Genomic DNA, 15428 nt, shown 5'->3' with positions numbered 1-15428 from the left:
GATTAGATTCTCTTTAAAGATCCCTTCCAACCCAAGCTATTCCATGGCTATTCCATGGAAAGAAGAGAACTGAGAATCGGTGGTTGAGCACCATCAACATAACGTGTAGGACTTTCACTTTGCAAAATGGTTTGTAAGAATGCAGTATTCAAAGCTACCCTCCACTTAGTGTGTGGTAGTTGAGTTTGGGTCAGCTCGGTCATATTGGCCATCCTTCAAGAGACAGGCTTATCACCTGGGGGCTAGATGCAATAGCCATGCTGATAAGCACCCAAATGAATGCAGGTTAAAGGGGCTGGGGTTAAGCCCATCCAAACATAAGGTACCATCCAAACATGAATCCAGACCAGTCAATCAATGTTTCTTCCTGAGGCTGAACATGGGAAGGTCTGTCCCATCTTCATGGGGTCTGTATATTCAAATGTGAACACTAAACGTTCATTTTTCCTAGCTTGGGGCTTTGGATTTCAGGAGGAGGAGCTGTGGTTGCTCATTAATAGGAAGCAGCCACATTTACACTAAGTTTCTCTAGAGTGAAAACTCTGATTAGCCACAACGGCCTCCAACTCCACCAGTCACTAGGCCTCTTTTGTGGGGAACTGGATTGGTCCTGTAGGTAGTTGTAGATTTGGGTGGAGAAAGGATTACCAGAAAACAGACCAAAGAGGAAAAGCATGTGCTGACAAGGAGCGTGAAGGTTTCCCAAGGACTGCTAAATTCCAGAGACCAGAAGTTCTACTGAATTTGCAAGAGCTGATAAAATCCAAGCACCAAGTCTGCTCACTCTGTGCAAGGCTCCAGGTGAATTTTGGGATCAACCCCTGGCTGTGAGAGCGGAGGGCAGCAGCTCCTACCCGCTGCAGGATCCTGCATGCACCCATTGAAATAAGTCACTTTGAGGGGCTTTCTGAACGCCTGCTTGGAAGGTGCTAGTGCCAGCACAGCCCTCTACCAGGGTTGTACCTGTGAGGGAATAAGGGAATCTTTGTGTATTACTTGCTATTAATAGTAACAACTTCCTAGAGTGAAAGCCTTGAGTAGTTCTGGCTGTCTCATCCTAAACTCTTGTTGCACGGCCAAACATTTTTTAAGCAAATCAGGAAAATTAATCCCTTCTTTTCATCTTCTCCTCGAGATCCTCCGTCTTCCTTTTGATTTCTGCATAGGGGTCTGCTTTCTTTCTTTTCCTCTACAGTCTTTCTTAGAACTGCAGTGGCCACAGACCCAACTAGAGGCTGGTCTGAAGGCACCCCCAAAAGTGTGAACCTTAGTAAGGTAAAAGCAAAAAATTGTCAATACTTTTAAATATCTATATTTGCCTCCACTGGCCTCACTCAGTCTTAGCCATCTCTACATCAGTAATCCACCCATTAGTTCTAGCAAAGTTTTCTGCCTTCCCTCTCAGGTTCCAGACCAGATTTTCCTGCTTCTTTCCTGGCTGACTGAATAGAGACATCAGCACACTCTTCCAACACCATTTCTGTTTGTTTCTCACAGCTCTCTGCTAGTCTCCTACTCAGCCAGTAGAGCTGTAGTAGTTCACTCTGTAGCAAAGGTTATTTCGGGTACTTTCTCTGAAGCAAATAGTAGGAGTGGTAGTCAGCATAAATGTTTAATAGGCCCTGAGAGCTAAGACTTTAAGATGAAGCTTCTTTTGAAGCTACATTTACAGCTTCTGCTCTCCCAGGCTTTGTATAATGAAAGCACCCCAGGCCACTGTGGTGTGGTTTTGGCATGTGCTGTAGTTCCCCCCAAGCACCTTGGATGGTTGTAAGCCTCAGAACCCCTTGACTCTCACTTCAAACACAGCCTCTGCCTCACCTTCTCTACCTTCTTAATTTCCTGTAAATCCAGAGCTCCGTGCAGGAGCATCTGGCTCTGATCTTTGATACCCTCCCTCAAACACAGCCCCTCCCTCATTTTTTTTCTCTGCCAAATCAAGCATAAACACCCACAAATTTACTTTCATCCTGTTCCATGTGCCTGGAGTGGAAAATCTCTTGGCTGTAAATCTGGTGTCCTTGCTTTACATATTCAACATAGGTTAGAAGAAGAGTGCTCCAAGTTGCTTTTGAGATTGACTTGAAGAAAACATGCTTCCTACATGTTGAGTTTCTCTCAGAGCTGTGGTCTGGCTTTTCTTTGCTGCTATCTTCTTGAGCAGGGGTGGCAGTGGGGGCTGTTCTCCTTTAATTCATCCCTTTGTGCCAAATGGAAGTCCTAGGCTTCCTGAATTCCTCTAATAACAGGGAATATTTCCTGTGAAGCATGGCCATCTCAGCAGAGGGAAGAAGGAAAATGTACAGGCTGCTGAGCCTCAAAACCTGTGACTGACATTACCAAGGCTTCTGGGGATGGGTCCAGTCTTTTTCATAAGAAACCACACAGCTTCTGGAGAGTCAAGATTGTTTCCTGTTGGTGATATCCTTGTGGAGCTTCTTTTCCCTGTGGTTCTGAGCTGTGTCTCATAGCATGCAGCCCTGTGGAGGTGTTGGACTGTGGCTGTCAGGATTCAAGGCTGGCCACAGCTGCAGTACATGGCTTGGGGATGTTTGTATTGAATATTCAATTATTTTATGCAAAGGAGGGGAATTATAAAAGTGTTACAACAACTGGAGCACTGCAGAGAACTGTAGTGCCAAAACAGGACACCCAGTAAGGGTTGGGGTCATGAATGAAGGCTCAGACTGACTCTTCAGGCTCTGCAGAACCTCGGGTTTGGACTGGGCAAAACAATGCTGGAGACACCAGAGTTCGGTTTTGATGAAATCCCATCAGAGGGTGCCAGTGAAGGAAGTCAGTAACCCAGCCCTCAACCCAGCCTGAGGATTTGTCAAGGCAAAAGAAACAATGGAGCTTCCAAGAAACAGTGGGAAAGGCATCTGTAGCTGAAGCCCAAGGTCAAAGTTTAAGTAGTTGTGCATGCTCTGTGAGCAACACAAACCAACTACATCTGGTGCTTGGGAGAAGATGCAAGAACTGCACTGGTTTCATTCCTTGAGGGATTTGTATGTGTCGGAGGATTCCTGTGCTCATGACAGTGATGACAGTGTCACAAAAATTTTTTTCATATTGGCAGCCCCAAAGAGGAAGAAGGACACCTATTTAGTGTGAATTGAGTATGTAAATACACTTTTAAATATTGGGCCAGGAATACATCTAAGGCTTGTTATTTGCACCCCTTAAAAACAGTAGATATAAATCCATCTTTCTTGGAGGAATTTAGAAAACCTAGGACTCCTGCACAGAAGGATGAACTGAGTTCCTCCTAAAGACAGAGCACTTGTCACTACCAGTGCCAATAGTAGCTGCAGCTACTACTTTTCCTGAAGGCCACCATCACTGGAGAATTCCTAGATGTCTGTGACTCAATAGACATTAAGTCATTGGAGTTGTTTGATTATCAAAGCATGGAACTGTAATTGTGAGCATCTTGTGAGCTGAGGGACTGAAGTCACCAGCCCCCCCTGCACAAACCAAAAACTGGAAAAGGCAAGTTTATGGTGGTGGAGCATGGGGGAATGTTTGGAAAGTAAAAAGCCCTTTTTCTCATCAAGAGGATGTATTCAATATTTGTACCCATTTGCGTTTTGGTTTTGAGTCACAGGACATCACCACAAGCTGAAATTGAGCACATTCCTATAGAAAAAGCATTGGCATTGGGCCACGGCTGTGAAGACTTTTAAAAATCTGTTTGAGAGGCCATGTTAACTAAAACTGATCATAAATCACTTTCTGCCATTGCCATTGGGGATCTGGCAAACACCTTCCTGCAAACAGAACGTCTCTTTCTTTAGCTACAGTTGTATAACTTGCAAATTGAATGCGAACCTGAGAAAGATTTAGTAGTTGCAGGCACACTCTCTAGAGCCTTTGACAAAAATTCTGTGGAACAAAGTCCCAGGCTAGATTATGGATATGTCAATTGGGGAAAACAAAATAGAAAAAACCCAGCCTTGTCGGTTTTCAAATGAAATGCAGAATTTTATTGCTGGTGGTTTGCTGAGGACGAGACACTGCAGGATGTAATTAAGGTTCTAGAAAATGATTTGCACAGCTTATTCTGTCCCTGTTTCAGTTTAAAACGATTTAGATACCACTTCTCTGAGGCATGAAGAAAACTGATCCTTGAAGTGTTGCAGGAAAATAAAGACACAGAAAGCCATTTAGAGCCTGAAGGCAGCGTGAGACATCTCTGCCTCCCTCAACAGTCAGAAATACAAGCGATGTGAAATGGAGGAGTGCATGCTGGTGGAAAACACTCACCCTCTGGAAGGAAGTTAGGGAAGCAGGCTGGCATCAGCTTGATGTGGGAATCCTGAGCAGCCATTTTCATATTGCAGGGTAGTCTCTGAGGGAAGACACTACAGCTTTGTAAGGGAGCAGGTCGCTGGTATCTCTTAATAGTGGATTTCATATTCATAACAGCAGGTCTGTCAATGGACTGCAGGTCAGTGCAGCCTTACGTGTATCCCAGCTAATCCCCAGTGCCTAAACTTACCACAGCAGTGGAAAGCAATGCTGAAACCCTGCCAGGAAGGGGGCAGTGTCTGCTGCACTCCTGGCACTACTCAGTTGCAGTGGATCGTCACATCTGTGCTCGCAGAAACTGATATCGCAGTGAGGGTGGGTTTGTTGAGATAAGCAAATGGGAAAAGTGGAACAAAAATGTGGTGTGGTTTTGTAGCCTGGGATTGGCAGTGTTTCACAAGTGATGCTCAGTAACAGAGAGACTCAGCAAGTGAGGATTGCTCTGTGGAGGCCTCATCATCACCTGAAGGCTTTGTTGTAGGCAGTACATGCTATGGAGGAATAGATTCACTTTTCCCAAATTCCACAGGCCAGTGGGAGAGTGTAAATTGCTGCCTTCCACACTGGTGGTGTTGGCTTAGAGTGGCTGCAGTCTAGAAAAGTAAGCAGCTTTTTAGTGGGCTTTTTGCTAACCACGGGATGGGATCTCCAGAGGACGTGGGTTAGAACATGGGATATCTGTGGCAACAGGACATTTCTTAGGTGAACAGACACCTTGTGGTGTAGTTGAACCTGTGTCCCTAGAGAAGCTTTGGGGATCTTTCAGAAGCTCTTGGAGGAGGTGCCATTGTGCAGAGGCTTGTGTGAACAGCACCAATCAGAGCTCAGACAATGATCCACGCAGAGCTCCTTGGGGCTGCTGGTTAGGAGGCATTCCTGGACAACATGGAACATGGGAGTTCTCCCATGCTATTTCGTGTTCAGCTACAATGCGCTGAGCACTGAGAGGCCTTTGTTTCCTCCTAAAGTCCCAGTGCTTGTCACTGCCACTGTCATTGCTGCAGCTGCTTTGCTTCCTGAAGGCCATCATCGGAAGGCCATCCTAGATGTTTGTGACTCCACAGACATAAAGTCATTGAAGTTGTTAAATCATTGAAGCATGGAACTGTAATTGTGAGCATCTTTGTTACAACTTTTTTTTTTGCAGAGCTGCACAAAATTTGTGCTTTTCTCTGTTCTAGCATTGGTTGAATGTAATAGAATTTCCTTCTGCTAATAAACTGAGGCATTAAGTTTCTAATTTAGGGATGGGATAAAATGAGTTGTGCTGTGATTTCTAATCATGGGAGAACTCTTCTAATGTGCAAACATTCAGTGTTTGTTGTATAAAAATGGTTCCTTAACAATGCCCATTGCAGCTAATTTGTAACTACACAGTGTAAACATTGATTTCTAAAGTTTTTTAATAGATCCCCAAGCTACTTAATTATCACTTACTGACCCTTGTTTTCTAATGGTGATTAGTTTAGTTCCCTCAAACTTTATAAAAGCTGGGTCTCAAGTGGCAGTAATATGGACAATTTCTTATTCCATATTTAATAGGATAGAGGGTCTCCAAAGCATTACTAGATCATGTCTTCCCAGAATTAGGCTTTACCCTCACAGTGCTGGGCCTCTTAGCTGGACATTTTGAATGTTCTATCTAGTTCAGCTAAAGCTTGTATTTAAATCAGGGAGAAGCAAATTCAAACCACAACTTTGGGATTTAAAAAAAATGTGGTTTAAAAAAATCACAAAGTCTTGCTTATAGTAAGTTTCTTTCAGGTCTGGCACAGTTTTTGGTCTATAACCTGTTGGATTTTTCAGCACTCATGTCTACATGAGTTGAGGAAAGAGACCAACCTGGTTTCTGAGAACAACTTGCCATGAAAAAAGTGTGTAGGCTAACTTAATCTCTTTGACTTGAACAGTTAGCAGGGCTGAACTTCTCTTTTATTAGTCTTAGTCTTAGTCTTCCACTGCACTCTGCATTCCCCTACACTGTTTAGCACTCATTGGCTGTAAGGTCAAGAGAAAAACTGCTTTTGAATCCCCTGAGGTAGAAAATTGGAGAAAGGCTTTGGCTGATCAGAGAGCAGAGCTTTTGGAAGAGACTTCCGAAAGCAGAAGTTGGTTTTCTTGTCACTTCCTGTCATCAGAGACCTAGGTCAGTTTTAAAAGGGGTACAGGTCCAGAGACCCACCAGTCTGAAACAAGCAGTGAAACTTTCCTTTTTATCTAATGTAATATCACTGAAAAGTCATAAAACAGGACTGAAGGGTGCATTGGGATGTCTTCTAGTCCATTCCTCTGTCCGACAGCACAGGTACCTCTGTCTGCCATTCCTGACCAACATTTGCCCTTTTCTTAAAGACCTGCAGTGATGGAACCTGCTCAGACTTGTAGCAGTTTTGGGCTCATTTTGGGCTTGCTTTCCTTGTGAGTTCAAGTCCTGCCTTCAAATGCTGACACCATAACTCCCATGTAGCCAGTCCTGCCCCTGTCTACTACATTTGAATAGCTGATTTTTCCTAAGCAACTGTAGAATTTTACATGTCTTTTTTGAATTCCATCCTTTTTTTCTTCCCAGACTTTCTCAAATAACCAAAGATGTTTTGAATACTAAGTCTGTTTTCCTGCATATTTGCAGCCTCTCCCAACAAGGTGTCATCTAAAAGTTTAATAAGCTCAGCCTCTGTTTCTTCATCCTTGCCATTAATGAAAATATTGAATAATACAAGTTCTGGGAGAGTTCTCTACAAACTCTTGCTTGATGCATGTTTCCTGTTTGATGGAGAAGGAGCAGTAACTTCCCTGGATATGAAATTTCCCTCTCCTCCAACTGACAGTCAAGAACAATAATTTTTGCATATTGCGAAACATTCCAAGTTTCAAATCTTTTACTAAGAAGAGTCTCCAAAGGCTGGGCAAGCACAGAATGCCTAACAGCAGAATTTATTCATAGACTGTGGAGAATCTGTGCTCTAGCCATAAAGTCCATAAACATTTAAAGGGAGATGATCTGCTCAAGGAAATTCTTTAAGTATTTATGGTACCCTGCTAGACACCTAGCAGGACAAGGCACTTCCTGGCCTTACAGCTGGAGTGGTACAGAAATAGTCTCAGCTGACTGTTGAAGAGAAGGAAAAAAACCCCTACAACCCACAAAACTGTAGATTGAAGCCTTTTGGAACGGGCATGACCTCTGTAGAATGATTGGAAATTCCTTTAAGGTTTTATTACTTTGCAAAAAACTCTCTCTGGTTTGGTGCTTTTGACTTTTGGGTTGCACAGTGATCTCATACTGGTGGCACAGTGATCTGCACGTAGCTAAGTCCTTCTCAGACATACTTCTAAGGGCGCTTAGACATTTAAATGGCCAACAGGAAGGCTTGGAGTTTTCAAGACAGTGATGCCTTGTACCTTCCAGATTTAAGCCAACCTTCAACTCTTTGGTATCAGGGAGACACTCTGTAGAAGGCAGATTGTCCCAAATGGTTCTGCTGCAGTTCAAAGGGACCTAAACAGCTCAGAGAAATAGGCCAGTAGGAATCTCATGAAGTTCTACAAAGCGGAATGCCAATGCTACTGGAACTGGAACTGTTCCAGCAGAGGACCAGGAAAATAGTTACAGGCTTGGAGTTACACTTAGGTACACTTCTTACCTGGGGAAAGGCTGAGAGGGCTGGGACTGTCCAAACTGGAGATGGGTGTGATCTTATCCATATGCATAAAAGCCTGATGGAAAGAAGACAGAGACAGACTATCCTCCGTGGTATATAGTGAAAGGACAACAGGCAACAGGCACAAAAAGCTTTATGTGAAAAACACTGCCATGTTTTTTGGTGGGTTTTTTTTTTTTTTTGGTGTGGTTTTTCTTGTTTGTTTGTTTGGTTGGTTGGTTTTTTTGGGGTTTTTTTGTTGCTTTTTTTTTGTTTTTACTGTGATTATGGGTTGAATACTGGAACAGGTTGTCCAGGGGGGTTACCAAGTCTCTGCACATGAAAATATTGAAGATCTGACTGGATACAGGCCTAAGCAAGCTGCCTTAATTGAAGCATCTTTGATCAGGGTTGAACCAGGCAATTTTCAGACGTCCCCTCCCATCCCAATGTCTTGAGGACACTTTTACATATTCCTCTTGAACATCCATGTGTGGCATCATCAGTACCAGGCCACTGACTTGAGCCCCAGTTTGCACAGAAGTCCAAAGAAGGGAATTCACATTTTGATGTAAGGGAATGAGGAAAAGGTGTCTTTTCTTGTGTCTCTCACACTTAGCACAGACACCTCTGTGTGTGCCAGCTGATGCCAAATTTGCATTTTACACTTAACTGAGTCTGGAAAGGCAAAAGGAGGCAGTGAAGAAAGCCATGTGTGATGTCAGTGCACACCTTTCCATGTGTACAGGTCTGGATTCACAATCAAGAAACCTCTCATTCCATTAGACACTTCATCCCCTATTATCATAGTTAGTGTTTTATTATCATTATGTTTTTAATTACAGGCATAGATGGATATGTAAATCATCCCCCATCTGAACTAATGAAGAAGCAATTTCATTTTCTTTCCCATAGTGGGAGAGGACACTGATGAAGCCACAGCCTTGACACAAGTTACCATTGGTTCAAATGACCTGTTTGAAAAATATGTAATAGGGAGCTGTGGAGCTGCCACCTGGAAGGCCCATGGGAAGATCTGGGAGCATTGCCTAGTGAGGAACAAGAGCTTGTTCCAGAGGCAGGCTCCAATTTCTGTACAGGAAAACCACATTCTTTGTGCATTTCTACAGGGTGTAGGGAAATGGGACTGGAACAGAAGACAGAGGCTGTGCATCAAGAAAAGTTTTGCTGCTGCAATTGATGTTTTCTCCACATAGAAACACCCCAGAAGAGCCTGGAAAGCTGGGCAGTGAGCAAACAGCATACAGGATTTTATGTAAGGTGCATTATCAGTGTGTATTTTTCTCAGCTTCTCAGGTAGAATACTTCCCTCTCTGTCTTGTATCTTATTTCAAAATTCTTTTCCCCCAAGTTGTACAGTCTTGGTGTGCACTGCAGTGACACTTCTGTGGAAATAGGATATCCTGGGGATGTTCTGTCCAATAGGCCCTGATGTGCAGTTAATGCTGCTTTCTGAAGCCATCTGTAGGATCCTGAGAAATAAATAATTCTTCAGTGCACAAGTAGGTCAGAGGGCATTACCTATTGCTCAAATATAAGATTCCTCTCCTACTGTGGGCTGCAGAACCTAATGCTCCTACTTTGGGTTGTTTTCTGACAGAGCTGCTTGAGTTACCCTGTAACAAAAGAAGGCAAACACTGTGAAAGAGCCATTTCAATGGTACCTAAAGTCTGATTGGTATTTCCATACTGCTTCTCTATATCCCAGAGCAGGGGTCCAATCTTTCTTCACTGACACAAAAATCCTGGACTGGATTTGAGGGCTGGCCTGATACTGGCGGGTAACTGGTGCTGTGTGAGGGAGAGCAGCAGAAGAGGCCATTGCATCGCTGCCTCTGGATGCCACAGAAAGTTCCTGCTGTCAACAGCTGCCTCTGTAACCAGGTGGTTTGGGCTGGAGATGCAGATGATGTTGGTATCAGCATGTTCTGGCTCCAGAGGCATCATCCCCTGAGTGCCACCTTCTGTGGAGCAGACCTGGCTTCCTCTGAGGGCATTTTCAGCAGGATTCAGGATGCAGTGAACAACAGCTGTCTGCCACTGTGACACACAGCCAGCTCTCTGTCACATACTCTCTCCCTGGCACAGCCGGCTGCTGAGCTCTCCAAATCCCAGCCCTGCCATCCCCATAGGACCTCTGCAGTAAAATAAAATGGCCTGCAGGTCTGGGGTGAGGCTGCTGGAGCTTCTATTATCCCAGATCTGAGACTCCAGGAAGAAGGAAGATTTTCTCCTTCCCAGAACAGTGTTTCTAATTAGTTTTAGTTTCAGGCAAATAATTTTTGGATGAACTGGCATCCTTCAGCAGGATGATAATACTTAAATGTGTTCCTTTTGGGGCCCTGTGTGTTGTGCATTAGTCTCTCCTGCCTTGAAAGAAGAGATGTGTGTATTTACAGGTTTATCTAGACAACATTGTATCCACATGGAGTAGCATACACTGAAACTTTAAAATGTGCCAGACTTCCTGTTTTTTGGTGGTTTTTTTGGGTTTTTTTTTTTACCTTTAAGCTGTAGGGTGTTTCTGATTTGTTCTTTACTCTGCCCTCTTTGAAAAGGGGGAAATGTTGTCTTTCAGCCTTGGGCAAGATGTGGTGTGTTATTCCCCTCACCAGCTCTGGGTTTCAGTGCCAGCACTGGTGTACTTTACCTTGCGCTCCCCTCCTGTCCTCTCCTCCCTCCCGAGGAGCAGGGAGGAAATGCTGCCCCTGTCATTAACCTGTATCCATCCAGGAGCTCCTGCCTAGGTCTCCAGCAGAAGTGGAAGCAGCCCCTGCTGCTGGAGCATCTTCAGCTGCAGCCCTGCTGAGGTGCCCCTCCTGCTGCTGGAGCGTAAATCCCCAGCAGCTCTTTTAACCACCCTTCTCATGCTACTTGAAAAATAACTTTCTCTTGTCATTAACGCTGATCTATAGCCGCATTAATGTGTGAAATCACTGGGTGTGAAAATAGTGTACTAACCACTACTTAATGTAATATTACCACAGTAATGTCTCTAAAAATATCTTGTCCACTTGATTGCTTTCATTGTGAACTAGAGATAATGTACCACTTACAGCTGATGATTAAAATTCATAAAGCTTTGGTTCTTAATTACAGCAACTTGCAATCAAAGTGAAATGTCAGATCCTGAATGTTGTTTATCTGTATACAAATTCTCAAAACCAAGAAAATATAAGGATCGTCTACACAACAAAGCTGAGCTGCTTTGCTTTAAGGTTAAGTAAAATAAATACACATGTGAGTATATATTGAGACAGGCTGGAATCAGTGAGCATGAGATCTTTGACAAGGCAGAACTCACCTCGTATGAAATGCACATCCTTGGAAAATGTGTTGATGAAGATGGAAATGTAAACTTCATAGAAAACTGTTGTGGATGGATGGAAGTAACTGTTTGATGTGCTGTGAATAGAAATTTTGCAAGTCAGGCTCAAGGTTAAACCAAAGATGCAGATATCTGAAAATGCAGAGATGGATTCCCACTGCCACTGGGAATTACTATGGTGGCTGGCAGGAGAGGGCAGTGTCCTTGGTTTCCAATGTCAAAGTGACCTAACTATAATCATGCTCTTGGTCAGCAGTGGCACTGCATGACAAAAATCACTTTCTTTTGGGTGCCCTTAGCACTGCATTTCCAGAGATACGGTAATTTTTTTCAAGTTAATGCTAAGCCCTGAGGGTTTGCAGTGCTCTGAGATGTATCTTACCCTAAATTTACTAACACAAGCCCTAACTCCATGTCAGCATAGCTCCCTCCCCCCACCCCTTTTTTTTTCCCCTTTTTTTTTGTTCTGGTATGTGAGATACAGGCATAGCTGAGTGCAGGAACTACAGCTCTATTCCATTTATAGTCCTACTGGCGTTCTTCATTTGTTGCATCTGTCCTGTGCCAGTCTGGAAAAATCCAAACCAGAGGGAGCCAATTTGTCATCATCTTCCAACATCATTAAAACAAAATCACATTAAAACAATAGGATCACTTCCTTACCAAATCTGAGTAGCTCCATTTATTTCTTCTGATTCAATGTCAATTTGAAGGACATCTGAACCATTATTTGTAAACTTCTTTATAAAAGCTTTTTTTTTTTCCCCACAGGGTACTCCCACTGTCTCCACAGTGATTATTTTTTGCCAGTAGATGAAAAAAAAATCTTTGCATGAATGGGAAATCAAAGCTTGACAATGATATTCATTTTCTGAAGATTTCCATACCACGTCTCCCTTTGGATGTTACTCTTCCTGGCAGTTTTGGGCATCGTTGCAGTGACACTGATGAGGAAAATGCTCAGTTTCAGAGCTGCCCCAGTGTACCCAAGTGTTATTGCCTTGGCAGTTTGTTCCATAGGCATTTGCTGCTTGCCTCCCTCTGTTCCAGCTTCACCTGCAAAGGTTTTCAAAACACGGGAACCATTCCCTCCACTGGCATCACAGAGCTCTGATTCACTGGGACTCACCCTGGCAGAGTGGTCCTGCTGGCTGTCATGGCTTGTGGTGGTTTGGTAGCTGTCTGCTGGTGTTTACACCACTTGCACATCTTGAGCAGCACAGTGAGTTTGCAGTGGGGAAGGATTTGTCTGGCTGTGTGGCCCGGTGAGCTCCCTGGTACAAGCTCTCTAACGCCAGGCTTAGCAATTCCTGGCAGCTCCACACTTCTGCCACTGCTGCTGGAGCTCTCCTGCTCAGACAGCTTTTCTCCACATGGATCCTGCTTTAGTTGGAGTGAGCCTGTTCCTGGTTGCCCTTCTGTACCTCTTTCATGGGTGACATCCAGAAGACATACCCAGCCACAAATGAAGCAGAAGCAAGCAGAGACAAAGTAAATCGCCTTCTCTCCCCAGTTCTGCCCCTTGCCAACTTCAGGATAGCCCCTTGCTTGTCTTACAGGGTCCTGCTTGAAGCTTTCCTCTACTCACTACCTGATCCTTGTTCCAGCATGTAAGGTGCATGTAGCACAGTCCAGGACAAAAATGAACATTCTCAGAATTAAAAATACTGTGTCATTCCTGCTCTTGACATTCCAGACAGAAAACAAGCAGGAAATTTGATGCAAAGGTCCTGTTCATATTTTGTGATGCAGATAACTTGGCACCTCACATCTCAAGCAACAAGTTTGCACTATATTATTTTCTGCAAAATCTGTAAGACCCATACTTTCTACTGCCAGTGTCTAGTGGTTTATGTCAAGCAGTTTGCAGCTGCAACCAGCAGCTGCATGTACATTTTTGTCAGCCCCCAGAGCTCCTGATCTTCTTCCAGAGCCTCCACAAGCTCATTTGCAGGTACCTCAGGTATCCCTTCTGTGGCACTGTACTCCTCTCAGCTTACTTTCCAGTCCCACTCTTGGGACTGTTCATGGTCCCTGTGAGGTTTAGGTGCTTCTCTTGGGAGCTCACAGTTGCAGCGAGGATGTGAAAGGAGATGTCCTTAGCTAAACTGTCTATGTGGAGCACAGAGGAACGGATAAATGCCCCAATTTTCACAGTACAGTTGCAGCAGGCAGAATGTGGCACAGCAGTGCAGAGACAGGTAACCAGGAGCTGCCTGGCCTGGGGGAGGAATCCTCAGTCCAAGCCCACTGAGGAACGTGTCCTCTAGAGGCAATGTCTGACAGTTATCCCACTCGCACGAAACACCACATGTTGAGAAATTTAATGTGAGCGCAGTGGGCTAGGTTTGCATTTCGCCCATTGCCTTCTCACACTTCCCAAATGGTTCAGAAAGGTCCAGGCATCAGAGGGAAGGCAGCCCCTGGCAGTCATGCTCCATGCCACTGGAAATCCTGCAGGTTCCTGCTGCCATATGCTGCAGGTTGCTCCGGGAGGGAAGGCTCTCTTGTGCCTCTCAGGTTAGCCTTTTATTCCTCGTAACAAGTTCGGGACTGGTGATGACAGCTTTGCTCCTGAGGGTGAGACAGTTAATTTAGATTGGGCACCTGTTGCTTCCCCGTCCTCTCTGGCTGAGGATACATCTCCTTTAAATACTGTATCTGTTAACTACCCCGTGAACAAGAAATCAGACTCTGCAAAGGAGGTGAAGAGGTACAACATGTAAAAAACATGTCCTCCCACTCTCCCTTTTCCACAGGATAGGCGATGTTTGACTTCACACTCCAGGGAGCAGCTGAGAAATCCTTCAGATGGTTAAACATTTCAAATGGTTGGGACGGCTAAATGTCCTAGATTTTTAAAATTTCACAGAAGTACTTGAGGTACAAAGTGGACCATGAAATGTTTATGGAGATGTTCTTACCCTCCTACTACTGACATCAGAACAAATAATGGAGTAAGGAACAGGAGGTGGGAATTTTAGGGTAGCGGGATAGTAAATGAGTGATGCTAGGTTTCAAAATTAATTTCCTATCCTTATATAGGAAAGGCTACATTTGTCCAGTTTTAGTTTTCCTTGTTTCAGAGAATATTTAATTTCTGTGAAAATTTGTCCTTTTGATTTAACAGCGTTTATATTTCAAGTGAAGCTTTCTTTCTTAGAGGGCTGAGGTTCGGGTGACCCTGGGCTGAGGCTTGGACTAATCAACGGTCACCAGGGGATCCAAAAGGGAATATTGTCAGTGCTGGTAAATTCCCATTTACTAGGAGGCAAATGTGTATTCTGGAAATAGAGCTTCTCATTCAGCAGCATGAAGTGAGCGATTTTTCTTTCACTCTGCAGTGAATATGATGCTGGTGAAAGGTCCTGGCCTGAGCACCCTGGGAATTGAGCCCTGTGTAAGCCCTCAGCAGAGAGGCAAAGGATCCTGGCTACAGGCTGCTCTTCTCATCCGGTTTCAATGATGGAAGAGGAAACTGAGTTTATACAAAACCTAGCCCAACCCCCAGAAACATCTCGCTTTGTTTATGTTCAGAGCTAAGCCTGCGACTCTCGCTGTTTGGAAGAGCTATCCAGACCTTTCTCCATCTGACTGACTTCACATCTATTCCTTGATCTCATCGAGAGATCTGGCTTTTAGCTCCCGCTCATGACGTCCCACTTTTCTCTTTCTCTCTCTCTCTCTCTCTCTCTCTGCTCTCCAGAGTCTGAAAGATCCCTGTATAACGTGATTATGCAACCATGCAAATGGACACGGTTCTTTTCATTTACTGCAAACCCCGCTTCGTGTCTCCCGTTAGGAAAATAAAATCCTCTGTGAGAGACACGCCGTAGAAGGCAGCAGGAAGGGAGTTCTGTGTGTCTGGGTCTGAATGCTTGAAGGTGGTATTAGAGATGGAAACAGACTATTTGAAGCAAACCGGTGTGCCACCATCTCTCCACAGGAACCAGCATCAGTTAATAGACTCAGACAGCTCTCCTCTGAATCCTTTCCCCCTAGGAAATGGCAGATACTCGCCTTCCTGGTTGTTTTCCTCAGCTGGAGGTCTCCCCCCGCTCCCGCCCGAGCCGAGCTGCAGGGAAATGCGCGGTGCGGCTCTCCCCGAAGGCCAATTTGCACCCTCC

This window comes from Fringilla coelebs (genome assembly GCF_963513975.1).
Source record: "Fringilla coelebs genome assembly, chromosome: 2".
NCBI classification, from domain to species: Eukaryota; Metazoa; Chordata; class Aves; order Passeriformes; family Fringillidae; genus Fringilla; species Fringilla coelebs.
Note: the sequence above shows the minus strand (reverse complement) of the source record.